Source organism: Homarus americanus, unplaced genomic scaffold, assembly GCF_018991925.1.
Source record: "Homarus americanus isolate GMGI-L3 unplaced genomic scaffold, GMGI_Hamer_2.0 scaffold43550, whole genome shotgun sequence".
NCBI classification, from domain to species: domain Eukaryota; kingdom Metazoa; phylum Arthropoda; class Malacostraca; order Decapoda; family Nephropidae; genus Homarus; species Homarus americanus.
Genome location: NW_024757148.1, coordinates 142,704 through 155,000, shown reverse-complemented (window position 1 = coordinate 155,000; position 12,297 = coordinate 142,704). Strand labels below are relative to the sequence as shown.

The 12,297-nt window shown below is 41.8% G+C and overlaps 1 protein-coding gene across 7 annotated transcripts in view; it reads right to left on the bottom strand.

Annotated features, from left to right (window-relative positions):
• Positions 1 to 12,297, bottom strand: part of LOC121857391 (ATP-binding cassette sub-family G member 1-like) — a 104,838-nt gene that overhangs the window by 39,470 nt on the left and 53,071 nt on the right. The gene's annotated exons all lie outside the window — the stretch shown is intronic.

The following is a 12,297-nucleotide window of genomic DNA, read 5'->3' as shown; positions in this document are numbered from 1 at the left end:
TCCCTATTTTCCCTCGTCTCTCTACCCCATTTCTTCCCTACTCTGCCCCCTTGTTCCTCTCTCCTTCAATCCTCCCTCTCCCAATCCCTCATTTCTTTTCCTATCTTATGCCTCATTTTTTAAGTTCCTTTAATCGTCTCTCCCACCTCCTCCTCCTCCTCCTCACCCATCACCTCTTCTACCCCTTCATCATTCCCTCTCCTTCTCCCATGCCCTCCCCATCTTACATCTCCCCCTCCCGCCCCTCTCCCCCTCCACGTCCCTCTACCCCACCCCCGCCCCCAAAGTCCGATCTCTGCCAGTGCTATTCAGGGCATCTGCACTTGCGCCCCACCTCCTCTGGCCCCCCACCCCAACCCCCAGAAACCACCCCTACCTCCCCAAGCATCATCACACACTTGCTTTTTCATCAGCCTGTTCTCCTCTTCACCACCACACAACTCTCACCACCACCACCACCTTGCTTCTCTTTTCCTCTACCTACAACACCATCACCACACCACCCCCTCAGTCATTTCCTCCCCCTCTCTACCACTACCACCACACAAACCTCCCTCCCTCCCTCATTTCTTCCTCCTCTCCACCATCACAACTCTCTCTACCACCGTGTTTCTTTCTCCTCCTCCTCTTCACCACCCTCCCTCACTTACACACACACACACACACACACGACCAAACAAACAGACAGAACTTCTCCTAAACACAGACGCCCTTTAACTAATGCATGGCCGGAAAGATGGCTTTGGTCTTAATAAAATAAACAGATAAATGCGAATGACAGCAAAATGACTTCCTTTCATCCACCGACGGAAAAAATAAATTACATAAAAAAACTTTATATAATACTCTGGTCTTGTCCACTCTAGTTTAAAGGTCAACACCCCGTAATTATGACCCTGTGACCTAAGAGAGAAAGAGAGAGAGAGAGAGAGACCCAATAAAACCCAAACCTACCTACCTACCCCCCCCCACACACACACACACACAAAACACACACATCCACACACCCAAACAACACTTACTCAACAACTACACACAACACAACACCACAACATCCTGGCAACACAAACAGCAACACCCAGCAGCAACAGCAGGAAGTGAGTGTTGAATTACATAACGGTAAGACAACACCCACACACCATTAACATACATCAGGACAATTGGACCACTGCACCACTGTAAACAACGGTAAACAACAAGCAGGTCAACTAGATGTAAGTGTAAATAAAATGGTAAAATGTTTGTGTAAATGTATGTAAATGAGAGAATGATCTTACTAAATGTATCTGTAAATGAGAGAATGATCTTACTAAATGTATCTGTAAATGAAGGAATAATCAAATGTTACAATGTAAATTTAAGGTAAACCGTAAATAAATGCAGGTGTAAATGAAAGATTAATTTTACTAAACATACTTTTTTTAACGAGTACCATAATGAACTAAGTAAATAAAACACTGTAAATAAGTAATCATAAAACCAACAACTAAAAGTGTAAATTCCCTTGTAAATTAACTTCATCTCAAAGTCTCTCGAGAATACCTCAAGGACACAGCCTCGACTCGATTATCATTAGTTAGGTAAAAAAAAAAAGAGTGAGTCTCCCCTCCCCTCTCCTCCCCTTCCTCTCCCCTGATGAGATGGGGAGATAGTATGAAAGAGACACTTGGAGAGAAAAAAAAAAGAAATAGAGATACAGAGGGAGAAAGAGAGACACCAAGATGGAGAGATGGTAGAGAGATATAACTCAATCATGGAGAAGGGAGAATTCTCTGTATGGCTGGGGGCAAACTGGCAGCAGCCCACCAAGAATAGCAGAGGAAGGATGGTCAGGTGAAGAGATATATGGATGTATGTCGTAAACAACGTTAGTCTTCTTCTTCCTTCATCGTCTTCACCAACCTTTCTTACTATTCATCTTAATAACCAAATCATTTACCTGAATTCACATTAAATTAACCACAAGTACAAATTACCATTCAAAATACATGTAACCTTAAAAAAATCAACCAAACAATTTTTATTTTTATTTTTTTACGTGAAAAAAATAAATAAAACAACGCGAATGGCAACACCCGTCTAATGTTTACATCCATGACGTCACAACCAAAACAACTCCACGTCACCATGGTAACTCTCCCGCACTCTCCCATCTTTCCATGTTATCCCTGTCTTATATTTTCTTTAATTTCTTCATCAAATATAAAGAATAAGAATATATGGCTCCGGATGATGTGGGGAGAGATAAAATATTATATTCTTGGTGTAATTCCGACGCCATTTAGTCCCGGTACCACAGTGTTATGGCTTAGTGGAGCAGTTTAATGGTCTGTTACAGCCATGAAGTAAACATAACGTAAAGACTCTGAGGATCTGCCGTCGTTTCTTTTAATTCTCTTTTCATCTTGTGGCTAATATATTTTTTTTTCTTTTATATATAATGGTGAAGAAGAAGAAGGGGTAAGTGTGTTAATTAAGAAAAACATACCTGAGAACACCTGGTTTATTAAGACGTTGTGTATATACAGTTATAGAACACTTGGGGATGTATATAGAACCGGATTACCTGGTAGAGGGATACCGCAATAACAACCGCAATAGCAACCGCAATAACACCCGCAATAACCTCAATGACACCCACAATAACACCCTCGCTGTCATTCCCCTTCAAGAACTTCTCAAGACGGCATCACTATCTCTCCACCTAACCCTAAGAGGCAAGAGAGTCATAACCCACATCACCAACCTACCTATCCATCGGAGTCGATAATCTCACCCTAACATAACGTGGTGTCGACCTTGTGTGTTAGGTGGTGGTTGGTTGGTGGTGGTTGTGAGTGGTGGTTGGTTTTGGTTGGGATTGGTGGTGGTTGTGGTGGTGGTTGTGGTGATGTGATGGTGGTAGCGACATTGTGTGTGTGTGAGAGAAAGAGAGAAAGCTAACTCAAGTGCTTGGTTTTAAAATGTAAGTTAGAAACAACTCAAACTTAAGGTGAAGGTCAGAAAAAAAAATCCAACTCAAACCTCAAGTGACTGTTATTAAATATAGGTCAGAGAGAGAGAGAACTCCTACTCAAGTGGTTAAATTATAATAAAATATTGTCAATAAAACCTATAACTCAAATACCTCTTTAGAATACGGTCTGGGAACACCTCCTACTCAAGTGACTGATTAGAGCAGTACGTCAATAAAACCCTGAGTCAAGTTGCTGCTTAAGATCTGGGTCAGAATAGCGACTCGCTCAAGGTGTTACTCGAGACGTCACAAGTATGGCGGGGTGCTGGGGGGGGTGAGTAAGGGGGATGGATGGGAGGAGGGGGAGGAGGGGGGAGGGGGTGAGGGAGGGGTAGGAGAGGAGGGGAGGAGAGGGAAGGGGAGAAGAGAGGGAAGGGGAGAGGGGAGAGGAGAGGGAAGGGGAGGGGGGAGGGGAGAAACAACTATTAACAAGGGTTCTTATGATATACATTCCTCGTAGGGTTAAAATGTAATCCTTTCACCCTTGGTCAATGCTCCGAAGTTCCTACGATAAAAACAAAAAATTCTCGTAAAATGAAGTTCTAAGAATACACTAAACTGCTCAACATCAATCTACGACACAACGATGGATTCTCTCAGCGACGTGCGATAAATTGCCCTCGTAATAGAAGACGTCAGGATATATATATTAGTTAACATACTATAACCAAATTAACATACAATTAACTTAAAAAAAAATAATCCAAGGTAAATACTACAACACTTAAAAGAGATTACGTGTTTCTTGACATGGTTAGGTAATTATGAAGGGGAAAAACATATCGAGGTGTGTGTCTATTAGAAGTATGACATGTATCAGGAGTAAGCCTCGGTCAGTGGTGGCCCGCACGGCTTGTTGCCACATCACACGGCCGGCTCCAACTCTTACCTCACACAGTTGCCTCACTCATTTCTCCTCCCTACTTAGGATGAGCTTATTAATACTTCTCTTGGTCAGTAATGGGGACGGACAAATTAAGGCCAGACACATAAGAACGACAAGAGAATTACACTCGGGCGATGTGATTTAGTTTCTTTTGTCGTCTATTATTAATAAGGTGATGAGGCTCTTGGAATTGATGCGATTTTGTTCTACTTTGCGAAATGAATAGGTTTCATGTTCTGAGGTGATGCGTTTTTTTTTATACTCATGACGTCACCACGAACCTTTGGCGAAGAACATCACGAGCGGTTAATGACGTCTTCTAGAACATCCTGAACGGTTAATGGAGTCTTCTAGAACATACAGAGCGGTTATTGGCGTCTTCTAAAACATCCTGAACGGTTAATGGCGTCTCCTAGAACATCCTGAACGGTTAATGGCGTCTCCTAGAACATTCTGAACGGTTAATGACGTCTCCTAGAACATTCTGAACGGTTAATGGCGTCTCCTAAAACATCACTTCATCCCTGTCAACTTATCATTTAAAATTCATTTCCAACCTTAACTTGCATTTGATACTTGTAAGACGATAGACAAACATACAATACCCACACCCAGCCACACCACATAACACCCACAACCTACCCCACCCCCAAGTGCTCACTGTTAGGTTGAAACAGCAGCAGCAACTTCCCCGCTGTCACCATCCCTCTCCCCCCCCCCGACCACCCGCGTCTTCCTCCCAACTTAATAATATTTTAGTAGTAAATTTCGATAAGTCGTTGCCAAACATGCATTATTTTGCTTCTCTACTCATCTGTTTCTTAGTCCTGGGGGTGGGCGCCGCCAATAAGCCCTGTGCTCCCCTATTTAACTGTTTTGTCAGAGGCACGTGGTACGACCTCAAGGGCTTGATGTCCCTGGGGGTGAGTGACATGGTGGGGACCAACACGAGCATCGTGACCTACAAGGCCCTGGGCAGAAAATATGTCGGGATCGCTGACCTAACGAACAAGTCCCTGGCCAAGGTATGGGTCTGCTATAAGAGTAAGACTCGCTGTTTGCTGCTGGTCCTCCTCTGCCAGAAGGAGTTACTGCGGGTCATCGAGGTGCCCGAGTTCGCCACTCACACGGGTACCATGTACACCCTCCACCAAAACAAATTCCATCCGGCTAAACAACCTGCGTCTGGGTCCAAAAAATCACGACGCTCAGGTAAGCCAAGCAATCAGACCAAAACCTTCACCAAAGTCATCCCAAAGGTCACCTCTACAGCTAAACAGCTTGCGTCTGTGTCCGAAAAATCACTAGGCTCAGATAATCCAAGCAATCAGACCAAAACCTTCACCAAAGTCATTCCAAAGGTCACCTCTACAGCTAAACAGCTTGCGTCTGTGTCCAAAAAATCACGAGGCTCAGATAATCCAAGCAATCAGACCACCACCCCCAATAGTACTACCCCAGTCACCTCTATGTTACTCAACATAACGATCACCAAACATAATAACACAGGGGTAACAAGACCCAACACTCGGGAATAGCGAAGAGTCAGTGAGTAACAATGAAGACTAGATAAAGGATGCAGAAAAAAACCTGACTCATTAGTTATTAAGTCTCACTATTTTTTTAACGTAAAAACTTTGACAATAAATATCGAGATAGTGGTTTCGGCCAGCGTGTCCGTACCAGACACCATGACGCTAACCATTACCCACCTACTGCTCCTAATCTCGGTATATTCCACAATTTCAAATTAATTTTACCAAGAATCCAAGGAAGCACATTAAACTGTTTTAGTAGTAGTAGTAGTAGGTTGAGATGTTGCCTGTCCTCTCTGCTTAGGTCTGCCTCAGGGAAACACGATCATCAGTCCCTCAACCAACAACAGTCACAGATAATGGACCGATGTGTCGTATAATCTAACACAAAATTATAAGGATACTTTTTTTTACTGTCTGGTGGTGTACTGTTCTTAGCCCTGGGTGTAAACAGTCCACGGTTACTCACTGATACCAATCCAGATCCAGTTTCTTATTTTTGGTCGATAGTTGGGTTCGTGGTTCACTTGTTTTCGAATGACACCTAACGATCCCGGATTCATAAGGTTCGTATGGTTTATATTCCTCGTTTTATTAAGCAATAGAAACGCCCAAACAGTCACTAATTACATCAATACAAAGCCTCATACGTTACAAAATTAAAATGTACCCCTATTTATTATGTACGTTTTAACAGTCTAATTTTAATCTACCGCTTAAGTGTTTCCTAATCTACGTAAGTCACCCTCAAGACCCAAGTGTTCGAGTGGGAGGTTAAGTCTATTTTATGGAAACAATAAATTAATTCGTAAATGGGAACTGTTAACCTGTACTAAATGTAATGATAATAATCTGTATAATAAAACTATCGCTGTAACTAATAAAACCGTCTGAATTTCAACGCTGGACTAATTTCTGAAATCAATACACAGCTCCAGGGTAACAATGTCAATTTGAATTCCACGCTGTACCATTTTGTACCGTGTATCACAAAACTGTACCAATGGACCAATATAATTCGATACACACGTTGTACTAATCTCCACCATCAAGCGAGCAAGTAGTATCATGAAATAGTGTTAGAACATTAATGTAAACACACCGCCTTGGCAATATCACCCGCTGAGTCTGCCTGAGGTGCGATTATCCCTGGTTCAGTAGACGAGCCAGCCGCTACCCAGGGGCGGGAGACTTAGTGAAAGGTGAAGGCGTGTGTGGCACCAACACCTACTGCCACCCTCTGGCCTTGACCTATAAGATTACGACGCCCGGGGCTGGATTGTCAAAGATTCTTACGTTAAATGCCTCTCGTTTACTGAAGATGTAAAGTTGCATGAAACCGGCTGACACAGAGGGAGATTCTCAAAGGTTCTCAAGATTAATGTTTCTCCTAACTGTCTGGGTTAAGTTACGATACTAATATGGATTCTCTCTTGTTCTTATACTAAATATTTATCATAGTTGGAGGTGCACGAAAGCAACTACAAGGAATATAATATTAAAATTACACCCAGGCTATACCTCCACTTAGCGCCAGCCAAAATTAAAGCAGATATTTTATTTAGAAAGATTTTGTAAGTTAATTTGGTAACTAAATGATATTAAGTGATATAATCTACATAAGGTAGAGTTTTAAAGTAATGTTGGTGCCATTTTGGTGTTTTTTTTACAATCTCAATTAATAAGGATAATTAATTAAATTTTGAGAATCCATGTGTCGTAGTTGAAGCCTATTGGACAAATATTCTTAAGTGGCCACTAGGAGGAAATTTGACCTTACGAGTAATATTCAACAGACGTCCTCTCCTTACTCAGGGTTTGACCTCAGCTGCCAGGAAGTCTTGAGTATATTTTTGTTGTTGTGGAAGATAATTAAGATTTTTTTGGTCATTATTTATGCCCCTTGACCCAGATATTATGATATAGAAATAAAACAGGATGTGTGTCTGTTTGGCTCTTTTTTTAGTTGACTGTAACCAAAGACTGTCTGCCTGTTTGTAATCAGAACTTGTGTATCTGTAATCACAAGTCGACAAAAAAAAACTCGTCCAATAATTTTAAGGAGAATTTTACGCCACGTGATGATGAGGGAAGGGTCAGTTGGCAACCACAACAGCTACAAAAGAAAACGAAGGTCAAGTGAAGTTTAAAACACACACACGACCAGTTCCCTCCTCCAATGTTATACACACATAATAACATAACATTATCTCGGGAGGGACAATAAAGCCTTCATCATCTGGCGGTGCATAACGACTTAACAACCACTTATCTTGACAAGGGGACAAGAGACGTGGGTAACCTCTCTTGGCTGTCAAGTAACTGATCTTTGCACTCACATACAACACCGTTATAAAGAGGTCTTCATCTCGTCACAATTCACGGGCCAATCACCGACGAGATTTCTCAAACGATGGAATTCATGGACCAATCAGCGACAAGACTCCTCACATGATGAATTTCATACACCAATCAGCAGCGAGAAGCTCATATGGAGTTCATGGGCCAATCAGATGTGTAAGTGCTCGTATCTATTTCATGAACCAATCAGCTAGGAGATGGCTAATGCGAGGATAGGCTTTATGAACCAATCAACAACGATTGCTATTTTGGATTTCAGTCCTCGCTGTAACAATAACTATTAACCAAATTGGGATCATATTCTCACAGGCCGTCAAGGTGAATAATCCTCGTGACTAAAGTACAAAAACAATACGGCGTCAACATTACACTAAGACTTTACCTTATCTAGATACTTTATCCCTGTAACCTACTATGTTTACAAAGTCCCTTGATGTATGGGGGAAGTGTTTATAAAGTCCCTTGATGTATGGGGGAAGTGTTTACAAAGTCCCTTGATGTATGGGGGAAGTGTTTACAAAGTCCCTTGATGTATGGGGGAAGTGTTTATAAAGTCCCTTGATGTATGGGGGAAGTGTTTACAAAGTCCCTTGATGTATGGGGGAAGTGTTTATAAAGTCCCTTGATGTATGGGGGAAGTGTTTATAAAGTCCCTTGATGTATGGGGGAAGTGTTTATAAAGTCCCTTGATGTATGGGGGAAGTGTTTATAAAGTCCCTTGATGTATGGGGGAAGTGTTTATAAAGTCCTTTGGTGTATGTAGAAGACTTCACACACATACATCAAGGGACTTTGTAAACACTCCCTCTCTCTCTTTTACCTTTGAAATACACCACGACAGTTCCACGCGTGCCGTAAATTCCTGTGTGAGGTTGTATACCATTCATCTCCCTAAATCACACTATTACGCTTAGCAAACAAGAAAACAATCTAAAGGAGAAATGAAAGAAAAACACACAATAAATATCGTCTTACACCCGGCAGCTCCACTACACTATCCCAGGCTGTATCGTACGTCTGGCACTTATGATCACTATATGATTTTTCAAAACTATTTCTATAGTTTGATGTTACAATAAAAGAGTCGACAATACATATACAGTTTCTATTTTTTTTTCTAAATTTATTTAATAGTTTAGGTGTTTACTGACAGCACGAACACCAACGAATTTCCAATGACAAATCGACCGTAATAAGAGACGACGCGCCATTTACGCATTCAATGACAAGTGCCCAAGTTCTCGTACCGCGGAGATATTCGATACTGTTAATTTCATTACAAGAAAATATACAGAACAAAAAATATTTAGCTTAAACGTTTATAGTTATCTATTGTCTAATGGATAAATTAACAATAATAATCAGTGCTTTATATTTTTGTTATAGTTCAAGGATTAAATTCTAAAACGATAACAATACCTTAACCCGACGACCATTGTATTCAGACCATCAATGGAATATGTCCTGCCTAAGTCAATAAGCTGTGTACAGTAGTAAAGATGCCGGGGCAGATATAATTGTTTTAACCTCTCGGATATACGTCAGCCGTTAACATCAGCTTATATATATCTTCCCACTTTTATTATTTACAGTGGCGATGATCTGCTGAAAGCGTTGTTCTATGACGTGAGTAGTAGTAGTAGTAGTAGTAGTAGTAGTAGTAGTAGTAGTAGTAGTAGTAGTAGTAGTAGACAGTTTTATATTACTAGACTGGATAAATTATAATAAAAGCTGTAGTTGCCGGAAATACACAAAATAAAAGAACATCGATAAAAAACATCTACAAAATACTACACGAGGGCTGTGGTCGCCAACCCTCAGACCAGACAATAGTACATTACCATAATTAACTGACTGAATGAATGATTGACCTATTATAAAACAACCTTGATTCACCACCACTGAACACAACCAACTGGATGGATTTACAATAATTAAGTTACCCATAAAATCGTCCCCATCATAGAAAACACCAGGTCGTCTTAATGGTAAACTATTATATTTTAACACGTTCCTCAACACCCTCACCCAAAACAATTTAATGTGCACGTCTGTGATTAAAATAATATCTGACATAAAAAGAAGGTTAATGTTTCAGAATATAATGCAATCTTTGTCTGTTGTGGTGGCTGCGGTATCATGAACTAATTTAAAAACTTAAGTATAAAATGAACCAACCAAATCGAATCTAAATATACCGAGGAGGTAGAGGGGAGGTAGAAGAGGTAGAGGAGGAGAGGAGGTAGAGAGATACAGAGGAGAAGAGGTAGAAGGGGGTAGAGGAGGAAGGAGGTAGGAGGAAGATAGAGGAGGTAGGGAGGGTAAAGAAGGAGGTAGAAGAGGAGAAAGACAGGAGGTAGGAGAAGGGGGTAGAAGAGGAGGTAGAGAAAGAGGAGGACAGGAGGTGGCGTCAGGCGAGTAAATTGACGCGGCGACTCGTGGAGGGTGGTGGTGGAGGCGCTGGTGTGTGTGTGTGTGTGTGTGTGTGTGATTTATGGAAGGGGTGAAGACACGTGACTCAGGAGGACTTTATTTATTAAGAAGGACAGCTGAAAGGACGAAGACGACACGCTGCAGAGGACGAGCCAGTGAGCCACCTGAGAGATGGAGAGAGAGCCAGGGTGTATGAGCCAGTGAGAGGGGGCCAGTGTGTGTGTGTGTGTGTGTGGAGAGAGGGAGTGAGAGAGAGCCAGTGTGTGTGTGGAGAGAGAGAGTGAGAGAGAGCCAGTGTGTGTGTGTGTGGAGAGAGAGAGCCAGTGTGTGTGTGGAGAGAGAGAGTGAGAGAGGGCCAGTGTGTGTGTGTATGTGGAGAGAGGGAGTGAGAGAGGGCCAGTGTGTGTGTGTGTGGAGAGAGGGAGTGAGAGGGGAGTGAGAGAGGGCTGGTGTGTAAGTGAGAGGTACAGTATAGGTGGGATAGCTAGCCCCCTTGACTGCGGAGACGCCACTTTTAATATTTTACTTAGCTAACACCAGACGACTTTACCCAGCAGAGGGGATCCCGTACCTTGTGGTGTGCAGGGAGGCAGTGTTTGGGAGCTCTCAACACCCGCTGCTAGGTCATCAGTAGGAATTTTAAACATGTGTGTTTTGTTTTTTCATAAGTGTAATGATCTAGAAGCTGGTTATGACATAGCAAGGTTTTTTTTAATAGTTGTATTGCGTAATAACAGTCAATATTTAGATACGTTGGAGTAATAATAACCTTGTTTTTGAATAGCAACGAAATGGCGGGAAATTTTGTGTATATCAGGGAAATGGCGGGAAATGTTCTAGATCTACGTCAACGAAATGACACCAAATTTTAGGTTTACAATATCAACAAACTCCAACTACACAATAACTCCTGCGGCTACAGTATCCTTCGCCCTTTGACATAATAGAAAGACCCATCCTTACAAACAGCCACACTAATTAAAACAACAGCTCTAGTGTATCAGAGTAGCAGTTATATACAGCGTCAATGTAAACAGACCATTACTCCTCTTAGCTGTCAGAGTGTGTGTGTGTGAATGGCAGCATCACCGTTGAAATGTTTTCCCAATTTGAACGACGTAATTGCTTGTTAAGTTTTATGGCCGCTGTGTAAGTTGATGTTATTGATAGTATAAATGACACTGATAATAATGGCTATCATGATGAAAATAAAATGAAACTATTAATGCCGAGTTATTAATATTAACATTATTATTACTACACTAAACAACCACTATCACCATACAACACCACCACTAAGGCGATGGTGGTAGTATAGTGTTCATCCCCCACACACCACAAGACCCTGATGATGTGTGTGTATGTGTGTGTGTGTGTGTACGTCAGGGGGAACATAGAGGCGGCAGGTATCAACACTGTATCACACGAGCTTTGTTAAGACCCGCTACTCTGCCTCGGGTCGACCATTAACATGTTCAGGTTTTCCTTACCACCATCAACACCCACTCAAGTTAGAGGGCCTTCTTTCTTCCTTCCTTCCTTCCTTCCTTCAATCTTCCATCCTTTTAAAGAGGGTTCTGAGGTGGTCATAAAGCTGTTGAAAAAGGTTTAGCTGACCCTCCCTCCCTACCCCGACTCGCCCCAGAAATATCAGTGTTAACCTGACCTGATTTTGTTGAGAATGATGATATAGCCTTTGTTGTTGTTTGTGTACGTGTTGTTGTTGACGGTGGAATAATGTCCGTGTGCTTTATCAACTAAGCTCTTTACGTACTCAAATGATTAATTAAACCTTTATGACAGACAACGAGACGAACAGACGTAACCTAATCTGTGTGTTATGTTTTGATAAGGTTAAGTGAGGTCAGATTAGGTTAGGATGGACGTATTTAGTTCATGTTGTTTCATCCCTTGTCGTGGTCTTGTTGTAGCCTCCCCCCCCCCCCTTCACTGACCCATAACTACACAATCCACCACCATCCACAAGTTAAATTTACAGCTTTAATGATTCCTGACACTAATTCCCTCCAAGTCTCCCCCCACTACCACCCCCACCCCTTGTCTCT